The sequence below is a fragment of the Anser cygnoides genome, chromosome 14 (genome assembly GCF_040182565.1).
Source record: "Anser cygnoides isolate HZ-2024a breed goose chromosome 14, Taihu_goose_T2T_genome, whole genome shotgun sequence".
NCBI classification, from domain to species: Eukaryota; Metazoa; Chordata; class Aves; order Anseriformes; family Anatidae; genus Anser; species Anser cygnoides.
The window spans coordinates 8,351,353-8,364,756 of NC_089886.1; the positions used below are offsets into that span (position 1 = coordinate 8,351,353).

The following is a 13,404-nucleotide window of genomic DNA, read 5'->3' on the forward strand; positions in this document are numbered from 1 at the left end:
GGAAAGCGTGGCCGGTGACTCGGCCTTTAATCCAGCCTGCTGCTCTCCCCATCTCTCACTTTTCTGACCCCCCATTAAAAACAGCAGCACGTTTCCTGGCAGGCTGCACATCCTGCCAGTGAGCTTTGGTGTTGCAGGGAGCTGAAACACAAGGAGATGCCCGCAGTAATAGCATGTGCCGTGGGCTGTCGCCCCAAAGCAGCAGAAGCTGTGCACAGACAGCAGCAATTCAGCCGTTCACCTCCCCACCCAGTGCCTGCTTCCAGAGGGGCCTCATTCCCCAGGTTATATATAAATAAGGACCAAGGTGTTCCCAGGTGTAGCAGTGCATTAAAATCAATGCCTGCCAAAAATCAACTGCCGATGCCAAATATTTCCCCTTCCGTTGTGATAACAGCTTCATATTATGCAGAAAGACACTGCCAGCTCTGAAAATGAGGAGTTGTCCCCAGTTCCTCTGCTAAAGCTCTCTGTTGTCACGGACTCTCCCTGTTTAGTTGGCAATTTTTTGGTTGTTATTGGTATTACAAGAGTACCTGGGAATCCCAGTTAAAGTCTGCAGCCCCGTAGAGAGAGCAGCTCCCTGGCCAGCTGCTGTAGAAGGCAGGTCCGGCCCTGGAGAGCTCACGGTCCTTGTGCCAGGGTGCGGTGATGGATGAGTTGGCCAAACGAGGCAGATGTGGTTTGGAAAAAACTTACTGCAGTGGGATGCGCAGAGTTTAGCAGAAAGGTCAGCTGGCTGCCTGAGAAATAGAAAGCAATGGGAACAATCTGTAAGCACTAAGCACGAGTAAATGATAAGATATGGTTTACCAGAGGATAGGTAATTGGACAGGTTTTTGGCACAAATGGGTGGAGCGGTGTGGGAGAACACATGGCAGTGCTTAAGGGAGAAGTTGGCTTGCAGCTTTCTCAGACTTGTGTCTGGGATACAGTAAAGCTAGGGAGTTCCTAGGCTTTTTCCTGCAGGAAAAAAAAAAAAAAGAAAAAGCTTTTTTCTTTCTACCAATTCTACCAATTTCTTTTCATAGTGCCCAGAAGAGTTTCCTAGCTTTGTTTTTATTTGTTTTACCTTTCCTATAAAATTTATGGTCATCAAAATTTAAAAAGGTATCTTTTGGTAAAAGTTTTCAGACTTCTTACAAAGCCAGAATTTGAAAACCAAATGTGTTCACCAAGAAACTCCTTGTTCATTTTCTGTCTCTGTCAGGTTTTCACAGGGAAAAATCTGAACAAAACACTAACCCCATTGAAGGTTTTGGCTAGTAAATGTTTCCAAGTTTGCTGAAAAGGTGTTTTTCCTGAGAAACATTCTGATGCAAACACTTCGATCAACTTCTGAAATTAGAAAGAAAAAAATATTAACAGAAATTTGCTAAAGTTTCCTAAAGGGAAACAAGTGTCAACATTAGATAATTAAGAACCAGGAATCTCTCTCGCTGGCAGTCTTTTCTCAGACAACAAAACAGCTTCCTTGAACTCAACTTGACTCCTCAGTGCTGTGTCAGAGTATGGAGATTAGCCTTGGAAAACAAGCTGGAGGCAGGAGAGGATGCTGCACTGTTGGGCTTGCAGGCAACAAGCAAAACAAAAAGGATGGAAAGAATAAACAGGTTTGAGGGGAGCTTCTGCTGATAGCGGTAGGAAATCTCGTTGTAGAGTCAGGCCTGAACGTATAGCTGAGATTTTAGAGAAAATGTTTGCCTAGAAGACGGTGTAATCTCACAGCGGGAGGGGTGAGGAACCCGAGCGTCCAGCTGCAGGAAAGGAGCGGTGCGCTGGAAAGAGGAGCTGCCCTGGCAGACGTGTGTGAAGACAAACTATGCTCTTTGTTCGGAGGAAAATTTTGGACTGGAATGCAATTCACTGAACTATTGAGGAAAGTAACACAGAAAGAGAGTGCTTCTGGGAGATTTCCGTTAGAAATTGCAAAATCTTTTTCCCCCCTTTCTCTGCCCAGTGCAATTAAACAGTAATAGGAGCGCGTTGCACAGTTTATGAAGCAATAATCCAGTTCCCAAATGGATAAACCGGGAGACTGATGGCCAAGTCATTTATTCCAATGAGGAAAATAGATTATTGCTTAGGAAAGCAGCAGGATGGCATTGTTACAATTATTCTGCTGTCTGAGTTTATCAGCTCAAAAATCTAGATAGGAATTCTTTCTCTGGGCTCGGTTTCTGCTTTCCTCGCTGGCATTGCCAGCCCCGTGCGAGGCGTCCTGCTGACTGCCGCAGTTACCTGTGGAGCGAGGCACGGCTCTTGGCGAGCGCGAGTGACGGGATGAGGGCTTGAGGCTGCAACAAAACATGGTAGCTAGCGAAGTCGGTGCAATTTTGGCCAGGATACGTGGAGACATAACATTATGAAGTAGGAATGTAACAGCTCTCATGTGACTGCGCTGGGGATATTGTGCTTAGTTCTAAGCACCTCGTTAACAGAAACGTATTAACAAACTGGAAGGGATCCAGAGAAGAGAAAGTCAGTTGGGTATGTTGATTTACGAATTAAGATGGGCCTGAGTGGCCGATGTCCAATCTGAATCCCTGCTGGAACGCCTCCAGATCTTGCAGATGTTTGTGGGTTCAGGACTTTATGATCCCGAGTCCGCTGGAGTCAGTCGAAAGACTGCCATTGGCTCCAGTGATCGCTGGATTTGGGTCTGCTTGAAGAAACCTTGGCTGAACAGTGATTAAGGCTAAGGATATATATATAACTTGGAAAAAGAGTAAATAAAGGGGAATGTGATGTAAGCTTGGAACTATTAGAAGAGTGCAAATGTGAGGACCACCGTCTTGGCTGATATACTGGGAAAATGAACTGGGGACCTTCAGAGTTGGAAGCAAGAGCTTTTTAACAGCATGAGCCAAGGTGGCCAGACTGCAGCGTGTCCTCCTCTGGATCTGGGAAGCGAGCAGAGTGCCTCCAGGGACAGCATTAACCCAGTCCTGACAGGCACGAGGAACTCCATAGCAGTAATTGACAGAGCCGTCATTTCAGGAGCAGGGGATACATTTAAGAAAAAGAAATGAGCTTCGCAGTCATTAAGTGATGAGCCAGAGTCGCAAAACCCCTATATATTTTTCTGAACAAGCTTTCTGTATGAACAGATTGGATGGCTACTCGGAAAGCAAATTGCTCTTGTGATCATTTAGTTTTTGGTGTCGTGGATCCATGATGTGACTCCTCCTCTCTCCCTCACCGTACAAATCCAGCCTTTTATTTGATCCTGAGATCATGCTTTAGGATGTGGTCATGAAGACTGTTTCAGCTCGAGCTGATTCTGCTACCCAGGTGGGAGTCCCTGACCTGAAGCTGTGTTTCCACCTCCGACAGAAGCTTTCCCTGTGGTCAGGGTATTCTTGCGATTTCTTTCCCATACAAAGCTTCCTCATCTAATATGGACACAGTGCTCACACCACAGGATTTTTCTTCCTGGGAACACTAGTACTGGCTCTTTTATTTACCTAGTTCTTTCCAGGAATTTTGTATCATGGAAATATCACCCCCTTTCCAGTTTGGCTGAAGTTTGCCAGCAGGTACACAAATTGTCAGACAGGAAAAATGACAAAGATATGATGATCTCTCAAACTTTTTTTTTCTTTTTCTCAGTAAAATTGGCCAAACAGACCTGTTTGTTTATATATTCCGTAATGACATACAAATCTGACTCAGGGAGAGCCGACTTCTTCCCAGAATACCAAAAACTTCGGAGCAATTAGTGGAAAAAGCTCTGTTGTTTCAAAAGCTGCATGCCTGCTGCCTGCTTTGTTCCCTTAGCCCGGCTGTAAAGCAGGAGCATACCACGATGGTGGTGCACGGAGACTTGCTTACAGATCTTTGCTAATGTCTGCTTGCTTTTTATTCCAAATGCTGCTTGCAACGTAAAATCATATCCCAAGCAACAGATATTTCTCTACAAATAAGAAACCAATTTATGTCACAGAGTCTGAAATAATATATTAAAAATCAAAAAAAGGAAAGCAAATGTTGCTGAACTTTGTGTAACTGAAAGTGCTGCTAACGTCCATTGTAGGGCTGTTGGCTCCAGCCAGTGCGTGTTGTGATTGAATTTACTTAGTTCTGTGTAAACAGTGGATCAGACAGGTTTTGTTCAGATTATTTTTTTTGAAAGTACAAATGCGAGGCTGGAAATCTCCAGTGGATGTTGTTTCGTGTCAGTGACATAAGATGGGGCTAAACTCTTTCCAAACTTCGTACTGTAGGTGCCTTAGCAGACTTGGTAATATCACAGCAGGGAACAGCAACGTCACATCTGGAACATTACAAAATTGGCAATGCTGAAAAGGCATTAGTAAACATTATTAAGAATTCCTTGCAGGCAATTAGACTACAACAATATCTTTGGAGAGTTTTTTTTTTTCTTTTTTTTTTTTTTTTTTTATCTTTATTTCTATCTTGCTAATGAGAGACTAATGAGCCACAGACTTGTTACCTAGAAGGAATATCTCGACAAAGCTCTAGTGAACTTAAAACCAGTATTTACAGACTGATGACTGTTCGCATTTATTATATGTTTTAAATAAGGAGGGACTCCAGTTAAAAAAAAAAAAAAAAAAGGAAACAAGTTGTTCCTTGCTAAGAGATTTCTGAAACTCTAAATGTCAAAAGTTTCCTAATGCCGAGGTTAAAGCCTTCCACCTTTCCCACCATTTAGGACTGAGCACAGATATGTGCAATTTTTGTGTATTTCTGCTTTGCTGTTACCAAAATATTAGACTTCTCTGGCCATTGCAAAACCTCCTTGTTCCTTTCAGTGAATTCAAGAGATTTTTTTTTTTTTTTTTTGCTTCCATAGGAAACCAAACTAGTAAAAAAGTTGGCATGGACCCACTGTCTATGTAGGTATGTATCTACGCCCCTGTTCACAGGGCTTTTTTTGTGAACACAGGTCTCTGTCCTTCTGGCTTTCTAACCTTAACTAACTGAAAGGCTGCAGATAAGACATTGGAGAATCTCAAGCAGAGCACACTCACAGTTGTGCCAGGCACAAGGAAATTACCAAGAAATTATCAGTAGCTCTGATACAAGCCTAGTGGTTAAGGCACTTTAATGGGACTTTGGAGCCTTGGCTAAGTTCAGTTGTTCTGCTACCACGTCCCTCTGTCCTTGAGCAAGTCGTGCATGGATAGCTTTTAAAAACCTCTCATACAGGCTGCCTAAATCCAACCTGAGCTGTTGGGCTGAGTAGTCCAACAACTACAGTATATGGATAGATAAACATCTCTAGTACGTGCCCTGTAGGAGCACTGAACGCAGAGACATTTGCAACTGGATCCTAACTCAGCACTTGAGCAAGCATTTAATGTCAGTCGAGGAGAATTTAGTCTCCAAAGAGCATGTACCCAAAATAGAGCTTATTGTGACCATGCTATAAATACGCTCACACCTTCCTCTCCCCTTCCCACTCCAGAAGATCCTCCTGCATTCAATGTATGGTGGCAAAGCCAGCCTCAATATCTTTGCTCCCAGAGATGGGGAGTGTGAAAACTCGTTTTGATTTAGAAACAGCTGTTTTGACATCATTCCCTTTGCGAGGATGCATAAAAGTTTTTGGGTTTGTTCCAGACCAAGTTAGGAAACCTTGAATGTTGCCACAGAAGCGTTCTTGGGCTGCTCACTTTCTCTCAAATTTTCCAGGGTTATTTTCCCTTGGGATATCTGGTTAACTTGTTTAAGTTGCCGGTTCCTCTGGCATCTTGGATCTTTCACCTTGACCTGCTTATTCCTGGCTTCTCCCTTTTCCCATTCTGCGTCCCACGCGCTTATTTGTTTTATCTGGTCCGTTACAGAAGCCATTGTGTTCACTGGAAACTGACATCCGGGACTTGGCATCCATTACAGGGCTAACAAAAGGCCGTAATCCAGGCTTTTCAACTGTTCATCCACACGGCTCGACATCAGCTGTGCAGGAGCGTAAACCTGCGATTACCAAGCACGGGGCGGCTCTCCCACCTGTTCCATCATTTCTCCACCTTATGTGCACTCGCTCTGAGGACTGTAAGCAATTACTCTGCTAGGTACTAAATACGATATGCAGCACATGGTAGTGTAAAATTATGGAATTTGGGGGTTTTAATGAGCTCAGGTGCAATACAAAAGAACTTTTTTTTTTTTTTTCCCTGTCCATAAAATTATATGGCTTGGAATCAGGGGTTTATACAGCCCTGGACAAAGCCATTTTATTTAAAGGGTGGGTGTGGGGGGGGGAATACAACAACAACAACACCCTAGCCCAGCACAATTATATGCAGATTTGTTCATAAATCTGGGCTGGAGCAGATGTGCTGCACATGTTGAAAATCCAGAGCATGTTGCTGGAACTTGAAACATAAACATGAACCTGTTTCCAAAGAGGAAAATCTGCTCACAGCAAGGAGCTGACCCCGTGCTTTAAACAAAGATCAAGTCCATTCTGCCTATTGTGCCTTTGCCATGTGTTTACTTTCCTTGCTTGGTGCCTAGGGTAGCTTAAGGAATAGCCAGAAGAAAAGAAACAATTTACCTAGGTCAGAAAAGAGCCAGTGGCACTCTGGGCACGAGGAAACAAGAGGTAGGATGTGACCCAACCCATTGAGCTAGCAAGGGTCCTATTAGGCTGGGTCAGGAGTATCATGCCAGATCTCTCATCTGTATTTTTAGATGCTTGAAGTCCTCTGCCCTGTAGCTAAATCCCGTAGAAAAACATAACAGCACTTCACAGTGGGTAAGGCTGTAAGAAACAGTCTGCTTTAAAAATGAACCTGCACTCTGTAGGTAGTTGGAAGTGAAGTTCCTGTAGCTGGCTGCGTGATTAAATTCCTTTGGAGGGTAGCAGGGCATGCTCTTGAAGACTCTGCACCCTGACTGAGTGCCACCATACTCACTCTGTTTAATGGTGGTGAGCTGAAATGCTGACAGCCCCTCCTACCCGAGGCTGGGAGCTGCCAGCTTTTGGCACCATCTCTTGTAAGCCTGTCTGATACGTGTGGTAGGATACAAGGTTATTTTTCTCTTTTCTTGGCTTTTTATTTTGTCAAGAATGAGTTTGGGTTGCTTGAGAGGGACTGAGAATGCAAAGTGCTTTCCTCCTGACTGGTGAAAAAGATTAGCCCTCCAGGTAAGGGGCAGAGGTGGCTTTCTGGTTAGCATGAGGCTCCTTACATCCCATCTGCACAACACGGGTGAAGAAAGGTGTTCATTTACCAGACACGCTGATGCCATGACCTACACAAACACTGAGGTTCCAGCTCTCTTTCTTCTTCTGGAAAAAAAGAGGTGGTGGAAGTGGTCATCTGTGTGTGTGTGTGTTCTCGTAACTCTCCGTGGGAGGTGCTGGATTAAGGCATGCCACAGAAAGCCATGCTCACCCACCTCTCCTTCCACCCAGAGGCTGGGCTGCTGGTGGCGTTAAGGACTTTTGTCCCTAGGACCAAAAGACAATAAATATTGGAGCCACTACTTGCATGGGCAGTCAGCTGCAGTACCCTGCCTACAAGAGGGAGGTATTTTTCTGGAGGTTTCAGAGCTTGAGAAACCTGCACCTCTCTGGCCAACTGCTCATGTTTTATTTTTCTTTAAATCAAAGAGCCATGAAAGGGAATGGCTGTTAAAAATCATCAGGTAGATGTAGTTGTAGGCTGGATCAGAAAGGAAATGAACAATTTATGCTGAGAACAGTCACAAATAAAACAAATCTCTGGTTAGCTGACTATAAAAGAGCCGTGTATCTGGATCAGCCCCTTGCTTGCTGCCACTTTCTTGCCCAACGTCTGTTTCCACCCATGCGGAGAGGGACGGGGCTGCCCTGCTTAAGTGTTACGAGCATTAAACCTGCTGAGGGCAGCGAGGTACCTACATGGAGCAGGACTGAACAGGTATCGTGATGACTAATCGAAAATGGGTTTCTATTTGAGAAATACCCACATGTGAGAAGTCCATTAGCTAATGAGGTTTCCGAGGTGTTTTACACTCTTGTAGCCCAAAGGCACAGACAGTAGAGAGCCCTGGCACCACACCACTGGCAAAGCTAAAAGGCTGTCGGTGCTGACATGTTCACCTTACACTGGAAAGTTTTAAATGTTCCCAGTGGCCCAACTATTTGTCCTTCCACCTGCCTACCGTTCAATCCATTGCCCGCAAATATGGTAAGAGGAAGAAAAGATGCATTATTATTAATAAATGAATGGAGCTATTTTGCTATTTATTATTTAAGTCCTCAATACCAGCAGGCTTTAGTGATACATGAAATACAGGCAAGTAATTTATTTATTAGGGAAAATAATGATTTTTTCTCCCCGTTCTGGAGCCCTCTCTGACCCAAAACAGCAGGGGGTTTATCAAATACAAATACGATGACTTGTAATTTTGGAGTCTTTCAGAGCACTGTAACTGACAACCTTTTTAACATAAGTACATTGAGCAAATAATTTATAGAAGTATTCTGGGAATATTTTAGGGTGTTTTATTACTACTTCTGAAAGCTATGGCATGTTATTGATTTTGGTGTATTAATATAACCTAAAAGTGAGGGCACATGCTTGCCTCCTAATCCAAATCAGCTTTGATGGCAACCCATATATTTTACTGAAAGGAGCCTTGAACTAACGGCAGAGGTTAACAATTACACATCATAGCCAAAAGTTTAAGATAATGAATTTTGCTCATTACACACTGTCCAGCTCCAGCCATGGGAAGTTCCCCACTGCTCCCTCCTCCATGTTTCATCCAAACCTCTCCAGTCGCTATTTGTCAGGATTGTGAAGCCTTATTCTCGCATTCGTGTCATGCAATTTACATTGTATTCATGAAGGCTTCCACTGAGGAAGTGTAATCATCATTACTGTTTTCTGTACGCCATAAAAATAGTGTATTTCTCTTAAAACGGGATTGCTTGCTTGCTTTATATTTTTTTCATGTATATATATGTGTGCGTGCGTGTGTGTACACAGGCATAGGTATAGGTAACGACTGCTGTTATATATACACGAGCGGATGTGGGCATTTCTCTGATTCCTTCTTTGCTGTGCCTAGACTCTCCAAACCGAAGCACCAAACCTGTGCTCTTCTTTTCTCTCTTCCCAAGTTTTTTCCGTTAATCTCTGTTGACAATTAGTTTCACCTCTGTTAATGCAGTTCTGGAGGACTTTCTATTCCCCGCTTAGTTTTTGGTTTTAAAAAGGAACAGTGGACAATTTTTAAGTGCCCTGACATGGGAATGCCATCATAGGAATGCCTTTGAACTGTGGTTCTTCTCTAGCTGTGCTTTTTTAAGAGCATCCAAACCGATCTAATTGCCATTGTCTTCCTCCTCTTTCAACAGACAATGGCTTCTTTTTTCTTGTCTTTCTTTTCCTGATCACTTACTGGTGCCATCAGTGTTGGCTTAGGCATGGGAATTCTTGGTTCTGCCCAGCTTTTTGAGAATGCAGGAGAAACTTTTGGGACAGCTCTGCAGCCCCAGGGACCCTTACTGGTGCACAGACAGGCAGTTTCAATGGCAGAGTGAGGAAAACAGGCAAGGAGCAGCCAGGAGAAAAAATCCTTCCAGATTTGTACCTTGCTTCGGACTTTTTTCGGACTCCAGGGCTGGGCAGCTGGGAGTTGTGCCGCACCCAGGAAGGATCTTGCTTCTCTTTACAACATGACTTGTGTTTAAAGAGCCTGTACATGGGGAATGGGGTGAGGTGAACTGAGGAGTATGCATTAAAATAGCATAAATTATGGAGGTTTTATTTTTATTTGGGGGAAGGAATCCAATCAAAATAACTCTGGAGGGGGGAAAAAGCATACAGAAGTTGAGGAGCAGGGAAGAGGCCATCTGGCTGAACATGCCGCCCGTTAAAATGTACCTTAATCCCCACTTCCTGCTTTTTTTGCCATATGCTTTTCTGTGTGAAAAGTCAGATACAAAGCGGTGCCCTTAAAAGAGAAGTTTCATTTCTGGTCACCTAAAAAGGTGACTCTTAATTAAATCCAAAAGAGGCATTTTATATCAGAGTAGATTTATTCACATCTTTATTTTCCAATAAAGTCTGCTTGCCCCTCCTGTCCTTGTGGCATGACTGATGCCACTTCCCACCCAAGACGTTTCTGGAGGAAGGATTTTTCCTCCCCTTTTTTACACAATTTAAAATTTGCTTTATTGTTTCGGTGGTAGAACTCCATTGGTGTTTGTGCCCTGGTGTAGTTAATGCCCTCCTTCTCAAAGGAAGAACACCAAGGCCTTGGGTTGAAGTAGGGTGGCATCTGCTTCCTTTGCAGTCAACATTTAATGATTTGTAAATAGTCCTAGTGGACCAGCAGAGGAGGGGAGATGCTTAAATGCAGTGCTGAGCAATTGCAAATGTGAATTAGTTCTTGGGATTGTTGCAGGCGGGGTTTTATTGGTATGGGTTTTGGAACATCCTACACAGGGCTTGATATTGAGGAGCATTTATTGAACCTGTGATTTTCAAGTTTTAATTTTTTTTTAAGCTTTCAATGCAAGTCTTCAAGCTCTGGCTAATTCTTACTGCAAGTTGCTCCCAGGGAACTTGAAAATCTGTGAATGAGCTCTCCCATCCATGCATTGCATCCCTCGTGTAGGATAGCCCAGAGCAGTGGTGGGACAAGTAGGCAGCTTGCCCCGGGTCCCTTGGCTAGCGGGATACAGACAGGCCCACCACAGTATCGTATTTCCTAATGCGCAGTAGACTGCACAAATTACAGCACTCCTTTTTTCCAGGTGCACATGATACAGAGAGCTCCTGTTGTTGTTTTGGGTTCTTTATTTTTAGGTTCAGCAGATTTTATTGGGTTATTTTCCTACCCCGTGAACACAGGCACTCGCTAGTCAATAACAATCGCTCCATTAAAAAGAAAAAATAAAATCTTCAGTGTTAGCTGCACACACTAGAAATAAAATAAAAGAATAGAAAAGGAGAAAGATGAAGGGAAAACCAGATGCCAAACACTGTTTTACATGACACGACGTTTGGCGTCCTATAGACTCATGTCTTTGAATGAATGCAAGTAAAACATTAACAGAAAAGGCGCATTGTATCGCGTTCTCCTTCCATTCTTTGATATTATCCCCTCTGAAAATGAAGATGCTTATTTAACAGCTGCATTATCTTAAATGAACTTTTGGCTTCCAACGTGAGAACATTTTGGCCCCGACAAGACTCTCCTGAGGTTACGAACAAATCGATAGTAGCCAGGAATAGCCGGGTGGAGAGGCTCTCCGTGCTCCTTTTAGCTACCAGACCTCCTTCAGCTCCAAACCTCGTTACGCATGAACCCATAGCCAAGTAAATGCTGGGATTTTAGTCACAGCAAGGACGACCTCTGATTCCTCCTCTCCCATCCCCTGCAATTGCTCGGCCAGCAGTCAGCCCCTCTCCTAGGCCAGACCTCCCCTTCTGCTGCTACTTCCAGTGGCACCACAAAAAGCAAAACCCCAGCCCCGTGCCTTCTGCTCCTAAGTGTTCGGCTGCGAGCACCAGTCACAACTGGTTTGTGTTCCCTGCTTGCTTCTGCCGTTGAGGCTTTATTTAGGCTTGATAGTGAGTGAAACAGTCAGGTGTAAGATTTTAGGTCTCCGCTCAGATGAATTGCGCACGGTGCACGCCAAGCAGCCCGAGTGTTTACAACAGCCTGTGACAGAACACGTTACCCGCTGCGACGTGAGGCACTGCCACAGAAATATGGCACATTGCACAGGAATTGCTTTTACAGCAAGCTGAAAGTCGTGTTATTAGGGTTCGCTATTGGATTAACCCACCGCCAGGCAATCCAGCCGGATACCAGCAGTGAGGATTTATTACCGGCTGTGACTTGTAGTCACATCGGAGCTCACGATGAAATCCCGGTGTGTGGGTGTGTGTGTCTATAGGGGTGTGTGTGTACGTCTGTCTATGTGTGTGCGTGTGTCTATGTGTGTGTGTATCAGTGCTGGGAGGGACAGGGAGAGCGGCCGATCTGTAGGGGAGCTGGGCACGAGCTCCAGTGGAATGGCACTGCAGCTGCAGCCCTTTGCAGCATCTCACGTCCCATGCTTGGGGTTAAAAACTCCTCCCTTGTTGCCCAAACTGTGTCACTGAAAGGCACTTGGGGGTGAAGGAGGGGTGCAGTTTGTGTCTGGGTTACACAGATGGAGCCCGCTGGGGTTATAGGATAACTAGGGTTATTCTATTTGGTAGGTCCGAAAGTCTTTGCTGTTGCGTTCAGCAGCCTTGTGATTATTCAGGTTGCGTCCTCTCCCCCGATGCTGCCACCCAGCACGCCGATTTGTTTCAGATCTGTCAGTGTGGTGGGGGAGGTATGAATGCCTGTCCAGGGGGAATCAGTCCGACACATCGCCTGTGTGTTCTGCGGACAGCCCAGCGACCTGCCAACAGATGGCACTGATTTTCACCCATGGTTTGATGGCTGGGACCGAATTCTTACCTGCGACCAAAAAGCTCTGTCCCTAACTGCCAGCTAGGATCAGCTGTACTTACCTCTTTCAGCCATGCAAATACTAAAAATTGAAAAAAAAAAAAAAAAGGAAAATATTTCTACTTTTGCTTGCAGCTGTTTAACCTATGTCCCGTCCCCCCTTCACTCCATTCCTGTGAAATACAAACAGTTTTCGTCAAGAAATGTCAATTTTTCTCAATTACCAGCCTGTGGGTAACCAGACCACCATTGTACGTGGCAATAATGAGCAAGCTTTAATGTCAAAAAAGACAACTAATGAGGTAATTAACCTGTTATTATATGATAATGACTATGCACTTGCATGCTTGATGGCTTCAATGTAATTAAAAACTTTTAATATGTGCCTGTTTGTGACCTATGAAACAACTGAGAGGTTCTGAGGATTCAAGCTTTTTTCTTTTTCTTCCTTCCTTCCTTCCTTCCTTCCTTCCTTCCTTCCTTCCTTCCTTCCTTCCTTCCTTTCCTTCCTTCCTTCTGCCTGCCTGCCTGCCTGCCTGCCTGTCTGCCTTTCTGCCTTTCTGTCTGCCTTTCTTATACATACTGTTTTGCTGCCTTTGAGCCCTAAAACTGCATATGAGACTTAGAAACAGACTTGACCCTATGGAAATCCTTTGGAGGAATTAGAGGACCGCAGCCTACAAACCATTGACCATTGCGACCTGAGTTTTCTGCAATGGGACAAAGAATATTTGTTTTGGATTACATCACGGAGAGTTAAGAGACAGTGTAGCACAAATCACAATGTGAAATTTTAATCTTTGATTTAGCAGATGATCTAGGCTGCTGCCAGAACAACACTTCAGTAAATACTGTAATTGAAATTTGAATGTGAGTGTTCTTGAAATCTGTGGAACTGCTCACAGGTTCAAGTTAAGCACATGCTTAAAATATTTGCTGAATCAGTCTGGGAGCATCTAGAAAAGCTGCCTGTTCTTAAACTTT

General features: G+C 44.2%; 1 long non-coding RNA gene across 1 annotated transcript; it reads left to right on the top strand.

Annotated features, from left to right (window-relative positions):
* The first annotated feature begins 462 nt into the window (after nucleotides 1-462).
* On the top strand, nucleotides 463-11,251 carry LOC125181950 (uncharacterized). Its single transcript, XR_010824879.1, has 3 exons — nucleotides 463-3,294; nucleotides 4,820-4,866; nucleotides 5,814-11,251. It is a non-coding gene; the product is annotated as an uncharacterized lncRNA (long non-coding RNA).
* The last annotated feature ends 2,153 nt before the right edge of the window (nucleotides 11,252-13,404 follow it).